A 17,994-nucleotide genomic window follows, 5' to 3' on the forward strand; every position below is an offset into this window, starting at 1 on the left:
GCCATCAGACCCGTAATTCCAAAAGCTTCAAATGGTCATGAATACATCTTAGTGGCCATCAATTATTTTACAAAGTGGGTGGAAGCTGCTTCATACAAAAGCATCACTCAAACCGTGGTAGCCCGATTCCTGAAACATAACATTATTTGCCGCTACGGCGTGCCAAGAAAGCTCATTACAGATAATGGGGCAAGCCTAAATGGGAAAATGATCTAGCAACTCTGCCAACAGTTCAAGATCGAGCACAGAAATTCAATTCCCTATCACCCATAGATGAATGGTGTAGTGGAAGCCGCTAACAAGAACATAAAGAAGATCTTGGTGAAGATGACAGACACATACAAGGATTGGTACGAGTACTTACCATTTGCTTTATGCGCATATCCCACTTCCATTCGTACCTCCACGGGTGCGACCCCGTATTCACTAGTATATGGCATGAAGGCCATCCTCCCCGTAAAGGTAGAGATCCTATCTCTCAAGATTTTATCTCAGACAGAGCTATCAGAAGCTGAATGGGCTCATTCCCAATATGAACAACTGAACATGATAGATGAGAAGCGCATGACCGCAATGTGCCATGGATAGTTGTACCAACGCCGTGCCGAGTGAGCATTTAACAAGAAAGTTAGACCCCGGGTCTTTGAAGAAGGCGATCTAGTCTTGAAGAAGCGCAACCAGGTCCTACCTAATCACAGAGGAAAGTTTGCCCCAACCTATGAGGGCTCATATGTGGTAAAGAAGGCCTTCTTTAGAGGAGCTTGATTATAGCCGACATGGATGTGCATGACTTCAATATGCCCACCAATTCCGATGCCGTCATACCGTACTTTGCATGAAGGAGCCTCACAGTGCGCCTCATTTTTATGTCAAAAAACAAAAAAAAAAAACAAAAAAAAAAAAAAAAAAAAAAAAAAAAACACACAAAAAGGTAGATCAAAAACCCGAAAGGGCGATCTACGCAAAAGGAAAGCCAAAAGAAAGAAAGCGTGAGAAAATATGTAAAAAGGTATATTGAAAACCCGAAAGGGTGGTTTACAAAAAAGAAGAGCAAAAGAAAAAGTGTGAGAAAGCCTGCTAGATTGAAAACCCGAAAGGGCGGTCTAGGCAAAATTTAAGGCAATCAAAAAGTTAGTTGAACTACATGATGACCTGATCCTTCCTTGTGGAGGTACGTAGGTAGCCATCTTGGTTCAGTCACATCTTAAAAGAAAAATCAATCAGTTGCACTTGCTCGAATTTCTGCTCAAGATCAGAAGATTAAGGGGACCCAGCGTCCAAGTCAAGATATGAAGACACCTTCAAGATTGCTCTTTGTCTACAATACCGCCACGACCCGGTGGTCTTCTCAAGATGTTCTGGTTTATGCCAATGGGAAATGTAGCTCAATGGGAAAAGGGAAGGATCCGTCTGGAATAGGATGTATCCTTGGAAAAATAAGATATCGATATGCATGGATTTTACATTTATCACTTATTTGTATAATCTTACACTTTCAAAGCATTTGCATGCATATTCATTAACATGCCTGTATTGTGCCATTCTGTTTCTTTCATACATTCTGATCTCAAAACATGAAATCTCATCTAAGATATATCTTTTGATGATCATCATACATATCTCTCTATACCATATCTTAGTTTCTAAGCATGCCTAACAGACTAGACTATGCTTTAAGAACTCAAAACAAAAAGCAGAAGGCCTTACACAATTGCCTAGCAATTTACGAATGACCTTTCCATACATGGTGGAATACTAACTACCTAGCTCATATGCAGAAATAAAGTAAACAAAAAGGAATATTAGCAAATCAAACATGGCCCAGACGATCAGACACGGCCTAGCACAGCCTCCCAAAACCAATGCAGAGAATCGAGTGTTAGGACATATGTGGTTCACTTGTTAGGAACATATGTCATTATTTTATTTAATTGGCTTATCCTTTGACAAAACGCACTTTACTTATATTTGGGTAGATTTAGGATGTGTTTAAATACTTCAAGAAATCATGTTTCAAGATCAAGTGTTAAAGCCTTCAAGTCTGTCCAAGAAAACAAGCTGATAGTGCAAATTCATTAAAGCTCGACAACTGCATCTATCGAGCTTAAGGAAGCTGTTCAAAGCCCGGTGTGCTCGACACCTGCTCGACACCTTCTATCTGTCGAGATTTACACAAACAGAATTTCTGATCTGTTTTTCTTGGGATCTGTAGATATGTCTTTGGGCCTTCTTTTCTCCTAACCCTAGACATATAAAAGGATTATTTTAAGAGCCGTCAAACAATTCACAAGTTTCACAAGCATTAAGCAAACTCTGTTCAAGCAAATTGTGATCGGACACGAAGTTCTTGCCCTAGTTCATCTCTTTCTCTTGAAGAAGTTGCTATATATGTGCACCATAGGGTTTTGTGTCCAAGCATCTTCTTGATCTTCATCGTGTGGATGAATTGAAGAACTTTGCAACCAACAGTCTTCTTAGTTGGTGATTGAAGTCGTGTACTGGGATCCGCGCAATTAGTTAGTCATGTACTTCGGAGTCGTGCATCAGAAAGGGGAATTGTCACTACAGAACAAGTCCAATTGGGTATTGGGGTAAGGGTTCAACTGTAGGTTGGTAAGGTACTTGGGATTCCTTTACTTGTAACCGCTTGTTGTGATAATAATGGAGTTTCGGGAGTGGTAACCTGAAAATCACCCGGTGGGGTTTTTGCCATTAGGTTTTCCCCATTCGTAAACAAATCACCATGTTATTTATTTTCTGCTGCATAATTATTTTATTGGTGATTTGTTTGTGCTACCATGCGTTTGCATGATAAATTGATTCATTAATAACTTGACTAATTAATTAATTAATTTCTATCACAAGGGGTCATTCAGTTTGTGGCCTATCATCGAGTCATCCTGAGCATAATTGTGAAGCAGTCCAGCTGCATTGAAGCCCAGGTCTCTAGCTACCTCTCTGAGTTTGTAGTACGAATGCTGAAGACGAACCAACTCCCTCTCCATTGTGGGATCAAAAGTAGAGCTTTACCTCTCAGTCTTTAGCAAAGCCTGCAAGGTGCCCACCTCTGTAGTAGCAACTCTCAGGGCCTCCTCTCTCTCGGCCAGCTCAGTCTGAAGATGACGAAAAGCCCGTTGTGGCTCGCTAGGCTCATTGCCCTTTCGCCCGTACTCCATGTCCAAAGCGAAGTGAATATAAGATCTCGCCTACAATAGCTCCAGTGCTAAATCATCAACTTGGCTGCTAGTCGCGGCCCTATCAGCCTCCATTGCAGCTCTCTCCTTATCCTAAGTGTGATCTAGAGCAACGAATCTTCGAGTAAGAGCTGCCAGCTCATCCTCAAAACTTACGACCCAAGATTTGCATTTGGCACACTCTGCCTCTGTGTCTGGAGGGGTTGGCCCCTCCCGATCGAGCTCTGCCCTGAGAGTAGCAAGCTCACTCTCCTGCACGCTACTCATCTCCTCAATGTCCATGAGTGTATTAGCTATCTCCCTGCAGCAATCTCTATCCTTGACAACCTCTCTCAAGCACTCGCTCAGGTCTGCAAGGGCCCTCGAACTCTAGGGTATAATATCTCAGAATATCAGCTGGGAATGGCAAATCGGTTGAAACTAGCGACGACAAGTCGAACCCAAAGATGGGATCTTGCGTATCTCACCATACCCTAAACTCAATGGAGAACCACTCCTGATCGTCCCTAGAATAGAGGGGGAAGTCTATACTCGATCTGCGTGCCTCCCAGAACTCCGAGGCATGCCCTACCATTGCTATATCGACATCCACCAACCCAGACTCACAGGTGATAGCAGAAAGATCACTGAGTCGGGGGATGTGCTGAATGCCCCCAGATGCCTATCAAGGGGATATTGAGCAAACTGACACAATGGGTTTATCCCTACCATCTAGTCACGCCCCATTTGGCCCTCCAAGTCTAGTTAGTGGGACTTAGGCTGCACAGACATCTCAGCCAGCCATTAGTATCCCTGGAAAAGGGAAGATTGAGAGACATGGTAGCTCGGATCCTATTCCTATCCACAAAGCCCATCAGCTGGTCTCTAGTGGTAACACTCAAGTGACTATAGAACCACAACTATAACACATGGACGCAGTAGCCTAGCCTCCCGACACAAGGACAATGACCTAACGGCCTCGAAAAGTAAAGCGGGAATGAAAGAATAACCATGAGGCGGAACACTCACTAGAGGAAGTACGGCAAAACTGATAGCTCCTGAGGGTGAAGGGAATAGTACCGTGCCAAAGAAGGCCACCAGGAAGGCCTGGCGCCGATAGGATGCCCATCGCTCCTCCAAATCAATGAAATTGTTGCGGTACCCAACGGGGCACTCTGATAGATGGAACCGATCATGTAGGAACTCGAAGGACATGCTCCCTCTTACCCCGCTGCAATGCCAAGTTAGCACCTCCACAATGGGCCTCTTAAAGCCCATCAGATCAGCAAGCTTTTTGTAGTAGCGTGTTCGTACGGGTGGAACGAAAACAATGCTCACAGGAGTGGAAAGAGAGAGGAAACGATCGTACTCCTTCAAAGTGGGTACCAAATCCACATCTCTAATTGTGACGCACCTCAAAACAGGATCCCAACAGGAAGTGATGACCTCTAGTAAGTGCCAGTCTAACCTGGTATAGAGAACAGCGGTGGCGCCTCCAAGAAACTGCCGAAGGAGTGCTCGGTCACCAAAAGAAAAAGTGCCCCACCGTCTCTTGAGCTTCTTCTCATGGTACTCCTCCGTCTCAAGCTCGACAAGGGTGTCATAGGAATAAGCACCAAGAACATCCATGAGCAATCCCCTATTTGATCTGACAATCTGATGAAGATCCACGCAAAAAACGATGAAAAATGACATTTTCTAAGTGTTTTGAGTGAAGAAAGGGTAGGATAAGACCAAAGGAAAATTGCAGAACCAAATGAGCTAGTGCTGGACAAAGCCTAGCTTTTATACACGGATCCCAAGGCGACGGCCTTACAATGGCCATTAGACCTCGGGAAATGTGCAGGGGCTTTTCAGCTACCTAGGCATAAACCCAGACATATGTTGACACTCCCCCTTCTATTTGACATGTATTTTAGCACCTCGGAGCAAAGATTCCCTTGTTTTGGTGCTCACCGTAATGCGTGATCGACCCAACAGTGACCTGGACTATCGGAAACTTTCACTCGCATATCTGAGGCTACACAAACTTGCACTAGGGCATTTTTTGTTTGTGCGCCTCATTCAACACCTTCAGATGTCTTAAACCTCATTTTCAAAGCAAGGTTCGCCCGGTTCAAGGGTCGGTTCAGCCCCGATAATTAGAGTTTGCAACAGAAAAATGCTAGAGCTTGATCTCAACTGTCCAGCGGCTTTTCTTGCTTATTTGGAGGGCGGAAGGAGTCATTTCCCATAATGGTAAAGAATCCTGTCCTTGGATTTCTAGCCCGCTTGGGTAATAACAGGAGCAATCAGTGCATACTGCCTCGTGGCATGTCTAAAGGTACCTCGTTTGGTGTCTCCGCACTTATCATCAGTATTATGGCATGGCCAACGAAGCCAAGGCCACCTACAGCCGTTCTACAGGCTCGAAATCCTGCAAAACCCTAAACTGTGGCAGTTTATTTTGCGCAGTTCCCTCCCCCTTTATCCAATATATGAGAACAAGTCCGTCACACTGAGGATGTATCTTTCATGTCAAGAATCACATGAAACCCTAAACTGGGGCAGTTTATTTCACACGATCTCTCCTTTCTTTCTCCCCCAGTGTGATGATCATTGTTCAAAAGCTGCTAGCAAATTCGTGAAATTGCGGCATAAAACAAGTGAATGTGATACAAGCTAGTTCAATACCACCATTCGCAACAAAAATAGCGCGTGCGCACGTCTCAACAACCCTCTCAGAGGCATTTTCTGAGATTATACATGGTTATGCATCCGCCCTTCTAAAGGCATGTCCCTGGAATGATACATATAAGTCCTAATCAGAGGCATTGTCTTTTATACACGTCAGCAACCCTTTCAAAGACAGTTTATAGAGCTATACATGTAAGTCCTAATCAGAGAAATTGTCTTTTATACACGTCAGCAGCCCTTTCAATGGCGTTTTGTCCAAATCATACATATAAGTCCTAATCAGAGGCATTGTTTTACACATGCATCAGCCCCCATTCTAAAGGCGTTTTGTCTAGATCATACATATAAGTCCTAATCAGAGGCTTTGTTTTACACATGCATCAATCGCCCTTCTAATGGTGTTTTATCCAAGTCATACATATAAGTCCTAATCAGAGGCATTGTCTTACACATGCATTAGCCGCCCTTTTAAAGGTGCATTCCGGGATTCACACATATAAATCCTAATCATAGGCATTGTTCCATACATACATCATGATATAAAGAGATAATGTCATACATCAAAGCCCAATGCGGGGCAATACAATACGTACAAGTCTAAGCCTACCAAGAGGCAATACATAGTACACATACATAGCTGGCCCATCAAAGGGCAATGTCTACAAAGTACAAGAAGAATACATACGTGCCCACACAGGGGCTACAGCATGATACAACAAATGGCTAATCCTACGAAGAATCATCACTTCCAATGACCTAGTCCGTATTTGTGTCAGTGTCATCACCATGATCGCCGCCTGCGAAAGGCCGATGGAAGGACCCACACCGCCTAAAGTGTTGGGACCATACCCTGGGCCCTAGGAAGGCCCCAAAGCCTGAGCAAAAGAACTCCAATGGTCCGATGGGCCTAGAGAAATGGGCACGTACCTGTGCCTAGACAAAGGAATGATCGGCCCTCGACCGGGAATCTCGGGGGCAACTGGAACAGGAATATGAGCCACTCGTAACTCTCCCATCAAAAGTAGGGAATAGCCCTAATGAAGGTCTAGCTCAATCTGAAACTGGCTCCACTCTCTGTCCATCGTAGCGACTAGCCTCTCCCTATCTCTCTACTAGATCTCCTTCTCTTGGGCTAACGCCCGAGCTATCTCCTCCTGTGTGTGCACCTCTCTAGCAATAAATATAGCCTCAAACTTTGCTGCTCTGGCCTCTACGGTCTCTGTACGTGCTCTCCATTCAATCCTAGTGGCCACCTGGCCACGAAACCTCTCGCTCCCCTGCATTTGAAGTCAGAAGCTAGTCGTTAGCACATGCATACAAACGGAATCTGAATGACCAAGAAGGGAACGTAACATACCTCTCCCCTCAGTGTCGATGCAGAAGGTGGGTGTCCCAGATGTCTCCATCTATGGTCTGAGTACGGGCGTCAACCCTTACCTAGTGCGGCAGAAACCTCGGTCGTAGACTATGCCTCCAAGTGCTAAAATCCGGTAGAACCTCAGGCATAGCAAAGACATCATCTATGTCTATAAAAATGTCATCATCTCGCACCACTACTCTGCGCCATGAAGTCATCCCACTAGAAACGGTACGGGACTCAAACGAAGCACTGGCCATCTTAATGGAACGTCGTCTCCTAGACCTATTCTTAATAGATATGTAGCCGGCAGAACTAGCATACTCCTCCTTGCAATCGAATCGGCTCTGCAAAACCCGAGCCACCTGTTCACCAGCTTAAATGGTCTCGTCATCAGAAGAATCACCCCTAGGGACGTCGCATACATGGGGGCCTTCCCTCGATCTCCCCTGAAACTAGCTCTCCTAGACATAATCTACAAAATAGCAAGAAATTCAAACATCAGTGGTAAGCCCATGAGTTAAATGGCCATGCAAATGAACAAACAAGTCATGCAGGTCTATGTTAAGCACATGTTATCACAGAGAAAGTAGATTCTTATGCATGATCTATAGTGGGTTATCTAGCAGCCACGACCGTACGCTTACATCTTACAGTGAGTTAACTAGCAGCTACGACCGTACGCTCACTCTTTCTTTGGAGGCTATCTAGCAGCCACGCCGTACGTCTCTACAGTGGGTTATCTAGTGGCCACGATTGTACGCTCATATCCTACAGTGAGTTAACTAACGACTACGATCATACACTCACCCTTTCTTTGGAGGCTATCTAGCAGCCACGCCATACGTCTCTACAATGGGTTATCTAGTGGCCACGATCGTATGCTCACATCCTATAGTAAGTTAACTAGCGGCTATGACCGTACGCTCGCCCTTTCTTTGGAGGCTATCTAGCGGCCACGCCATATGTCTCTACAGTGGGTTATCTAGCGACCACGACCGTACGCTCACATCCTACAACAAGTTAACTAATGGCTACGACCATACACTCGCCTTTCCTTTGGAGGTTACTTAGTGGTCGTGCCATATGCCTTGCCATTACACAGTTATCAAATCCTTGAAGAGTTATTGAGTTCCTAATCTATAGTGAGTTAACTAGCGGCTGAAACCGTACACTCACATCCTATCATGAGGTTACCCAGTGGCCATGTCGTACACCTTGCCATTACACAGTTATCAAATCCCTAAAGAGTTTCGAGTTCCTGATCTACAGTGAGTAAACTAGCGGCTGAGACCGTATGCTTACATCCTATCTTGAGGATACCTAGCGGCCATGACGTACGCCTCACCATTACACAATTATGAAATCCCTGGAGAATTTCAAGTTCCTGATCTACAGCGAGTTAACTAGCGGCTACAACCGTATGCTCGCCTTTTCTTTGGAGGTTACCTAGCAGCAGTGTTGTACGCCTTGCCATTACACAATTATCAAATCCCTGAAAAGTTATTGAGTTCCTAATCTATAGAGAGTTAACTAGCGGTCGAGACTATATTCTCACATCCTATCTTGAGGTTACCAAGCGGTCGTGCCGTACACCTTGCCATTACACAGTTATCAAATCCCTGAAGAGTTATTGAGTTCTTGATCTATAGTGAGTTAACTAGCGGCCGAGACCGTACGCTCACATCCTATCTTGAGGTTACATAGCGGTCGTGCCGTACACCTCGCCATTACAAAGTTATCAAATCCCCGAAAAGTTATTGAGTTCCTGATCTACAGTGAGTTAACTAACAGCCGAGACCGTACGCTCACATCCTATCTTAAGTTTACTTAGTGGTCGTGCCGTACGCCTCGCCATCACACAGCTATCCAATCACCAAAAAAAGTTTCAAGTTCCTGATCTACAGTGGGTTAACTAGCGGCCGAGATCGTATGTTCACAACCTATCTTGAGGTTACCTAGCGGTCGTGCCGTACGCCTCACCACCATACATTTCTCTTTGTCTGATCCCATTCCGAGACTAACTAGCGGCCGCGCCGTACATCTCACCATTTCCACTATCCCCGACTACCAGGTAAGTCCCCTTTCCCGTATCCCGCATGTTATTTTCAAAATTTAAATTCCTGCGTATCTCGCATTCATGTATTAAAAACAAAAGTATGCATGTGCATTTTCCTAAGATAGCAAAGCATAAATCATGGAAAAATATATACACTCGTAAAAATTCCAAAAAACAAAAAAAAAAAAAAAAAAAAAACTAGCATGCATCTCTAGTAGTACTGCTACTAACATTTTGCAAAAAAAATAAGAGAAGAAGGAAGAACAAACGCTGACCTCAAGTGTAGGAAAGACTACAGCAGCAGACTGAAATGGTAGATTGAAGCTGAAAGCACGGACTTGCGAAGCTCTAAGCGCTCTAGAGAAGTTTGTAGAAAGTGAGAAGTGGAGAGAAAGAGTTGAAATGAGCTAAAAGGGGCCCAAAAGGCCTTTTATAGGACCTGGGCTATCTAGCGGCCCTTTTATTAGGGATGGCAATTTAGATCCGATCCATGGATACCCGGTCCGGCCCGACCTTAATGGGCTGGATTTTACCCGGTCCGATAAAGAATAGGGTCGGGTATGGGTTTTAAAAAAAAACCCGAAGCGGATCCGGGTCGGGTCCGGGTTTTATTAAAAAAAATTCGAAACCCGACCCGGATAAGACCCGGTTAAGACCCGGTTACCATAAAATTACTAAAAAACCCCCCCTATATATATATAGCTAAAAAGAACATAAACCCTAACTCCCTCATTTCTCAGCTCACGCCTCCAGCCTCCTCACCCTCACTCCCTCATTTCTGCTCAACCCTTTTTAGTCCTCACCCTCGTCCCTCACTGCCTTACACAGCACACGGCCTCACACCTCACATAGCCACGCTCTGTCTCACGGCCTCACACCTCACGCTCCGTCTCACGCATGGTCGTCGCCCCCCTCACGGACTCACTCTCACTTTCCAGGCACAACCGATCGCACCAGATCCTTCAAAGCCCAACGGATGTTGTTCCTTGTTGGCTGATTGTAAGACTCATCTAGTCATCTGTGTCAATCAAAACAGTGATGTCTTCCTTCAACGACCTATGCAACCTAGCCTCAACTGCGCACGCCGCCATGGCGTCGCTCGGCGACATCGACGAGACGACGACGGTATCAGATACAAAAGAATCAAAATAGGGTTTTATTTTATTTTATTTTTTCTGTTTGTGATTTGTGTTTTTTTTTCTTTTAGTAAAAATTATGTATTAACAGAGAAGAGCAAAAAACCAAGCTGATTTGTGTTTCTGTTCATGTTTGGGATTGTGATTTGTATTTATTTTTTTATTTTTTTTTAATGGTGAAAATTTTGTATTAACAAAGAAGAGAAAAAAAAGAACTGATTTGTTTCCTCTTTTTTTTACAAAAAAAAAAAAAAAAAAAAAAAAAAAAAAAAAAAAGGAAAAAAAATCTTACACTATGGCATCATGCATATGCATATACTCAAGATCTTTACACAAGCTGATTTGGTGTGAGATTTTTTTTAAAATTTTTTTCCCCTTCACATTTTAAGCTGGTTGGGCCTATTTTTGGCATCTGGGCGTTAAAAAAAAATTGGTTGTGATTAGGCCATGATTTGGTCCGAGAATTATGCCCAAACTTGGCCTAGCTGGACGGGGCCCGCGGGGCCCGTGGAGCCCGGTGGGGCAGGTCTAGGCCCCGAAAAAAAAAAAAAACCTGTTTAGTAAACGGGCCGGGTCCGGGCCGTGGGTCTTCGCCCGCGGGTCGGGTCTGGGTATGGAAAAACCCGACCCGAACCTGACCCGTTGCCATCCCTACCTTCTATGGCTGCTGAGTAGGCCCAGCGAGCCTATAAAGGCCGCTGAGCAGCATTGACCCGGTCAATACTGACCCGATCAAACCCAAAAAAAAAAAAAAAACTCTCTCCCTTCTCCTCTATTAATGCTCAGAGGCACGTCTGGAAAATATTCCAATAGCAGCTGCAGCAAATCAAGCCAAGCAAATAAAGTCCGGTCACAATCCATAAGCAGTCCCTGCACGCAAATTTAGGGGCAACAATATTCGAAATCACATTCTTTATCCGACACCTCTCATTCCACTCGAGATATTAAATAAAGAAGGGGCAACTATTGACACCGCATTTTTTCTGCCTTCGATTTGCATGCCGAGACCCCAAAAATCCAAAAATATTATTTTCTCTCTACGGACACTAGAGTGCTCAAAGTGCCTTTTTCAACCAAAATGCCCCTAGTTAGCCCTAGGTTCGACTGAAGGCCAAAACGAGGTCCAGACTCTCGCAAAACAACATTTTTCACAGTTTTACTTCAAACTTGAGTTCCACGAAGATTTTTAGCAAATTTGGCTGAGTTTGACCATGTTTGACCAGAAGTCGATCCCGACTCGCTGCTGGAACGGGTTGAGGCCAACGCCATTGCAAAGGTTATCCAATTCTTGTTCCAATGACTATTCATGGATCGAAATCGGAGTTGAAATGACTGAGATATCACAAAAACTAAAATGACGCACCGATCGATGCACCGTAAACTTCTGTGAGCTACAATTTTTATCCAACCGTTTAGTTCCATACCTTTTTAGAAATTGAAAATCAAGACCTATCCAAAGGAGTCAAGATCAGCCTGATCAGTGGGGGTTTGAGGCTGGCGGCCATTGAAAGGCCGCAAGCGGCCTTACAATGGTTGCTGCCTTGATTTTCGCAGCTGCACACGCCCCAGACAGGGGGGACACACATTTTCTAAAAATTTCCCTTTTGCCCCGCTACTCTCTACGTTTTTCTCACTTCCAAACACCAAAAAAATCCAAAAACACCAAAAAACACATCAAAGTCTCTTGATTCTTCTCTCTTCACCAAGAACACAAGGTATTGCTTGTTTACCTAATCTTCCTTTCCTTGGTTCTACACTTTGGATTTGGGGTTTAGGGGTGTGGATGTAGCTTTTTAGCTATCATCCACACCCCTAACCTTCTAAATCTTTTTCCTAGCATTTTCTCGCTCTTTTGGCCATAATAATATGCTTTATTGCTTTCTTTGACATATTTCTTGCTTTATCTTGTTTCTAGCATGTTTTTTAGCTTAGATCCGTGTTCTTTTATGCTTGCTCACATGTTTATTTGTCCCGATCTACATGTTTTTATGCCATATTTTATGCTTAGATCTATGTTTTTACACGCTTATATGTTTAGATCTACATGCTTAGGGTTTTATACAATGTTTCCTTTTGCTTTGTGTTGTTGTTAGGGTTATATGTTCACATGCTTGATATCATGTCTATGGTTATGCTTTGCTCAGATCTATGTGTTCGTATGCTTTTTTCCATGTTTTATGCTTAGATCCGCATCCGTACACACTTATATGCTTGGATTCATGTTTCACCAGGTTTTTGTGCTAGCTTTCACATGTTCACACAGGCGTTGCCATGCCTATGCCTAGATCTACATTTTTACATGCTTGCATGCTCGGATCTAGGTTTTCACATTCTTATATGTTTAGATCTATATTTTCTCATGCTTGTGTGCTTGGGTCTATGCTCTGCTTGCTTTATGCCATTTTTTGTGTGCTTGTGCGCTCCGTGCCATGTTTGTGTGCCTAGACTTAGGCTATGTTTGTCTTGCCATGTTCTATTGTAGCCTTTTTGTCGCTTTATCTTTCTTTCTTGTGTTTTGGCCTATTGGTTTGGACTCGATCTAAACCCTATGGTCTTTGTCATAGTCCATATACCTTGGCCCATATCAAAGGGTTTGGATCACCTGTTTTGCATGTCTATGCTTGCTTTCTTTTATGATTTATGCTTGTGTTAGCCTCTCTAGTTCTAGGCTTTGTCACGCTTGATGCCCTTAGCGAGTTGTTGTGGTATGGTTACATCCAACGTCCATAAGGCCTTTTTTGGATGTAGCCACTTGGGATGCATCGCTATGATGTCGATTGCTTCGTGCACACCTTCCCCCTTTTCCACCCTGTGCGATGATAAGTTTACCATGCTTGTTTGCGCCACCCGTTGGCTTGCTATGCATCTTTACACACTTGCTTACATGTCCATGCATGAATCTTGCTTGCTAGTGTGTCATCCATACTTCAACACAATGAAGCTATGGACATCTGATCCAAACCTACATTTGTCCCTCGCGGACACCACCCTTTTGTTTACCTTTTGCTTGTTTGTTTGTTATTTAGCTTATTTGCCTGCTCGTATCCTAGTTGCTTCGCTTACCATATCTATCTTGCTTGTTCGCTTTGCATCCTCTTGATATTATCTACGCATTTTCCTCCCCTTGCTTGTCTACTGGTTTTCTTGTCTTTGCCTTTGCATGTACACACATGGAGCGAGGACACACGGAGCTAGGGCACGATCTCCTAGGCATAAGCAAAAAGGGCATGGATGCAAGCATGAGGTCGGGCCGAGCGGCTGCAGTCAGTAGGTTTAAGGTTTAGCTTTCTCCCTTTGGTTATGTACTCTTTCAAACCCCCTCCTTCCTCCTCCCTTTCTCCTTTAGATGATCTGTATTAGGTATATCATGTTGTGTACCATTCGTCCTCATCTCTAGAGTATGGCGACCTTTGTTTATTTTCCTGCACTAATATTTTGGGCCATGCTCTAGGGGTGTAGGCATTTACTTTCCTACTTTGTGTGCTAGCATTGTGCATGATGCATGTATATATATACCTGCTCGCCCCCCTCTGGTGTGATTGTCATAATCCGTGTCATCTAAGGCAAGTGATGCCTAGTTTCCACCGCGAAAGTAAGGTGACATGTCACCGAATTTTCGCCGCGAAAATCTGGTGCTTGGCTCAAATGCCATAGGAAAGCATAGATTAGGGCCACACCCTTTCAAAAGCCAAACTTCAAAGCCCCCATGCATGCAAAGCCCAGAAAGCCAATGCTAAAATCATGTTTTTACTGCCAATTTTTGAAAATTAAGGTTTTATCAAAACAAATGACTGTCCTCGGACTCGTATTGTGGGGTGCCTAACACCTTCCCCACACGTAACCAAACTTCCAGACCTAAGAATCAAGATTTTTCGCCACCCATATTAGATTAGGAAAAATGACCTTTTTCTTAGCCTAGAATTGGTAATAAAATCAACTAGAAACAGGTGACCAATCACACCTTAGAAAAACCCAATGATTGGAGGCGACTCCACTTACTTTTGGTAATTACCTAAAATTTGGCCAGATTCCCACCATGACACCAAAGGTAGACCTACCTTCCTCCACCAAGAGAGAGAGAGCACCCGAAGCTCTACGCAAACGACACACATACACATCAAGAGAGGCCCTCCAATGGGGCCCCACGCGCATGCAAGTTGTCACCACGGCAGGTGGTCAAACGAGGGCTCGCGATGGCGGGGGTGGCGATTTTTTCAGCTGCCATTCCGAGATCGAGGCCTGGCATCAACAGACTGGCAACTCCACTGGGGATCAATGAGAGTTTAGCCTTTAAAGCTTTTGATAAAACCATAATCTTTGGACATTAGCTTTCAAAAACATAGAAATTGGCATTGGCCTCTAGGGCTTTCCTTTTGAAAAAGGCTTCTACCATCCTATTAGAACCATTTTCAAAAGAGCAAAAAAAATCTTTTTTTCCAAAAACCCCTTTCCAAAAGGGAGGCTTTAAGGTATCCTCACATGGGGCTTTATCGCTTTTCTCACATGCTTTACCACTTTCCTCACATGCTTTGAAAAAGTATTTCCCCTTCATTAAGGATTGCATGACATATACACATCGAGAGGGGCCCTCCAACACGGCCCTGCGCTCGTGCTCACGCTCGTTGTCTCCACGGCAGGTGGTCAAACGAGGGTCCTCAATGATGGCGGTGGTTTTTTCCGCTTCAGTTCCGAGATTGAGGCCAGGTGTTGACAAATACAAGTACAACACAGAGGTAGATTTGACGAGAAAGGACTTGGAGACTACCAAGCAAGAACCTATGGAGTCATTCTCAACCTTCATAACTCAATAGAGGTCTAAAATTGCCCAGATGATGAATAAACCTAATGAAGAGGAACAATTGACCATGGTTGTAAAGAATTTGTTGCCTACATATCATAAGTATTTACTTGCTCAATATTTTCCAAATTTTAAGGCCTTAATAACGGCTGGGACTCAAATTGAAGATGCTATAAATAATGGGACTATAAAAATGAAGAAGCACCTAAATTTAAAAGGAATTTTGGGCCTTCCAACTCTAAAACTGCAAAAATATCCAACATATATAAAACTGATCCATACCAACTCATTGCCCTAATGCAAGTATCACAAGGATTGCGCCCAAGGCCTAGGAAAGAATTCCATGAACTTTACATGCCAGCCAATCAGTTGTTTGAAAAGTTAAAAGCAAAAGGGTTACTAAAACCCTTAGACCTAAAACCAGTCCCAAACCCATTACCCGCTAAATTTGATGTGAACAAGAGGTGTGCATACCATCAAGGCCCAGGACATGACACTGATAGGTGTTATAATCTTTGCCATGCAACTCAAGATTTAATAGACACAAAAGTGATTGCACCACCTACAAGGCCTAATATCACCAACAATCCTTTGACAAATCATAATTTTGGGAGGGTACCTAGGATCAATTGTTTGATTCCTGAAGAAGGAGAAGAGGACCCATCTGGTTTGATCTATGACATTCCTGAATGCTTTATGTTAGCTTGGGAAAGAGTTAATGGGTATTTCATCTACAACAATATATGACATATGGAGTGAGGATAATTCAAAAATCCCAAATTACCCAACATCCACATATGGGGGGAGACACTTTAAACCCCACTCAGACAATCCAACACCTACATATGAGGGGAGACACTTCAAATCCCCACATTTAGAAACAAACAACCCGGTAGAAGCCCTGAACAAGAAAGCCTGGCAAACACCCAATGAAGAGGATGAGGTTCTTAAGCAGTTACAATAAATACAAGCAAACATATCCTTATGGGGTTTGCTCATCGCCTCATACAAACACTACCAAAAGAATGTTGCCTAGATTCGAATTATTCCTCGATTGTGACATTAAGCTTCCTGAAGTAAATGAGAGAAATGCAAATTGGGTCCCAACTGATTGGGCAGATTATATGGATCCCGATGCTAGGACTACACTGTTAGGTAATGCTATTTTTAACATAGAGGAGGAAGAATATTAGGAAACCTATCAACACGCGTTAAAGGATCCTTACGAAGCAAGGATGGATGATGAAGAGGGAGAAGCCCCTAGTGATGATGATGAAGGCAGTGATAGTAAAGACAGTGATAGTGAAAATAGTAATAGTGAAGACAATAACAATAAAGATAGTGATAGTGAAAACAGTAATAGTGAAGACAGTGATTGTCGATGCCTTGCGGCTGCTCGACCACCCATCGCAGTGACACTCGTGCTCTTCCTCCTTTCAAGAGGAGGGGTATACACGTGCATACAAAGCTTGGAGCTCAGGCTCTACGAAGGAATGTTGTACCTCGGGTGTATGACTCGAATATAAGTCAATTTTAAGGAAATTACCAAGGGTAAGTGAAGTCATCACCAATCATTGGGTTTTTCTAAGGTGTGATTAGTTACCTGACTCTATTTGATTTTATTACCAATCCTAGGCTAAGAAAAATGTCATTTTTCCAAATCTAATGCGGATGGGTAAAAAATCTTGATTCTTGAGTTCTAAAGTCTGGTTACGTGTGAGGAAGGTGTTAGGCACCCCAAAACGCTTGTCCATAGGCAGTCCTTTGTTTTGGTAAAATCATAGTTTAAGGACATTAGCAGTTGAAAATGAGCAATTGGCATTAGCTTTTGGGGCTTTAAGCGAAACGAGCTTTGAGGTTTGGATTCAGAAAGGATGTGGTCTCGATCAATGCTTTACAAGTGTGTTTGGAATCGTTGCCAAATTTCCACGGTGAAAATTCGGTAACATTTCGGCTTATTGTCGTGGCAGAAATCTGGCAGTGCTTTGCCTCAGATGCATCATAGCACACTAAATGTTATTCTCACCAATCTTTCAACATGAGAATATGGCAATGGGGATGCCCCATTTCATGGTGAAAATCCAACAGAGTTATGCGTTATGGCGCATCGGTAGGGTTTTGTGCCTGTGTATACGACGCATGCCAACGCGCTCGTGCTAGGACAGGCCAAAGCTCCTCAAAGCTTTAAACATGTTGATACATGACGCATACACGAGGAAACCAATGTCACTTGGTGACATGGATCGAGAAGATTAGACCATGGTGACTTTGCACACAGTATGACACAAATATGCACCTACAACAATTGCCTTGAGCACTTACCCATGCCACAAGGTTAAGAGCACTCATGGCCAGAGAGGGTCACTCACGTAACCATGAGAGTCCATCATACAAAGTGCATGATCACCTACACACATGCAGACATATATATATATATATATATATACACATACATACATCATGCACAATGCTATCACATACATACATCATGCACAATAGCACATTTCGGCTTATTGTTGTAAATTGCTAGGCAATTGTGTACAGTCTTCCACTTTTGGGTTTTTAAAGCATAGTCTAGTTTGTAAGGCATGCTTAAAAATGGAAAAAAGGTGGAAACAGAGATGTTTACGCATATATTGATTATCAAGGGATATTTATTTTTATGAGATTTGTGTTTAGATGCATAATGATGAATGCAGGAAAGGATTAGAAAGGCACAAAACAGGCATGTTTAATGAATATGTGCGCAAATGTTTTGAAAATGCAAGATCATACAAATAAAATGGTAAATGTAA

Source organism: Quercus lobata, chromosome 3, assembly GCF_001633185.2.
Source record: "Quercus lobata isolate SW786 chromosome 3, ValleyOak3.0 Primary Assembly, whole genome shotgun sequence".
Taxonomy (NCBI): domain Eukaryota; kingdom Viridiplantae; phylum Streptophyta; class Magnoliopsida; order Fagales; family Fagaceae; genus Quercus; species Quercus lobata.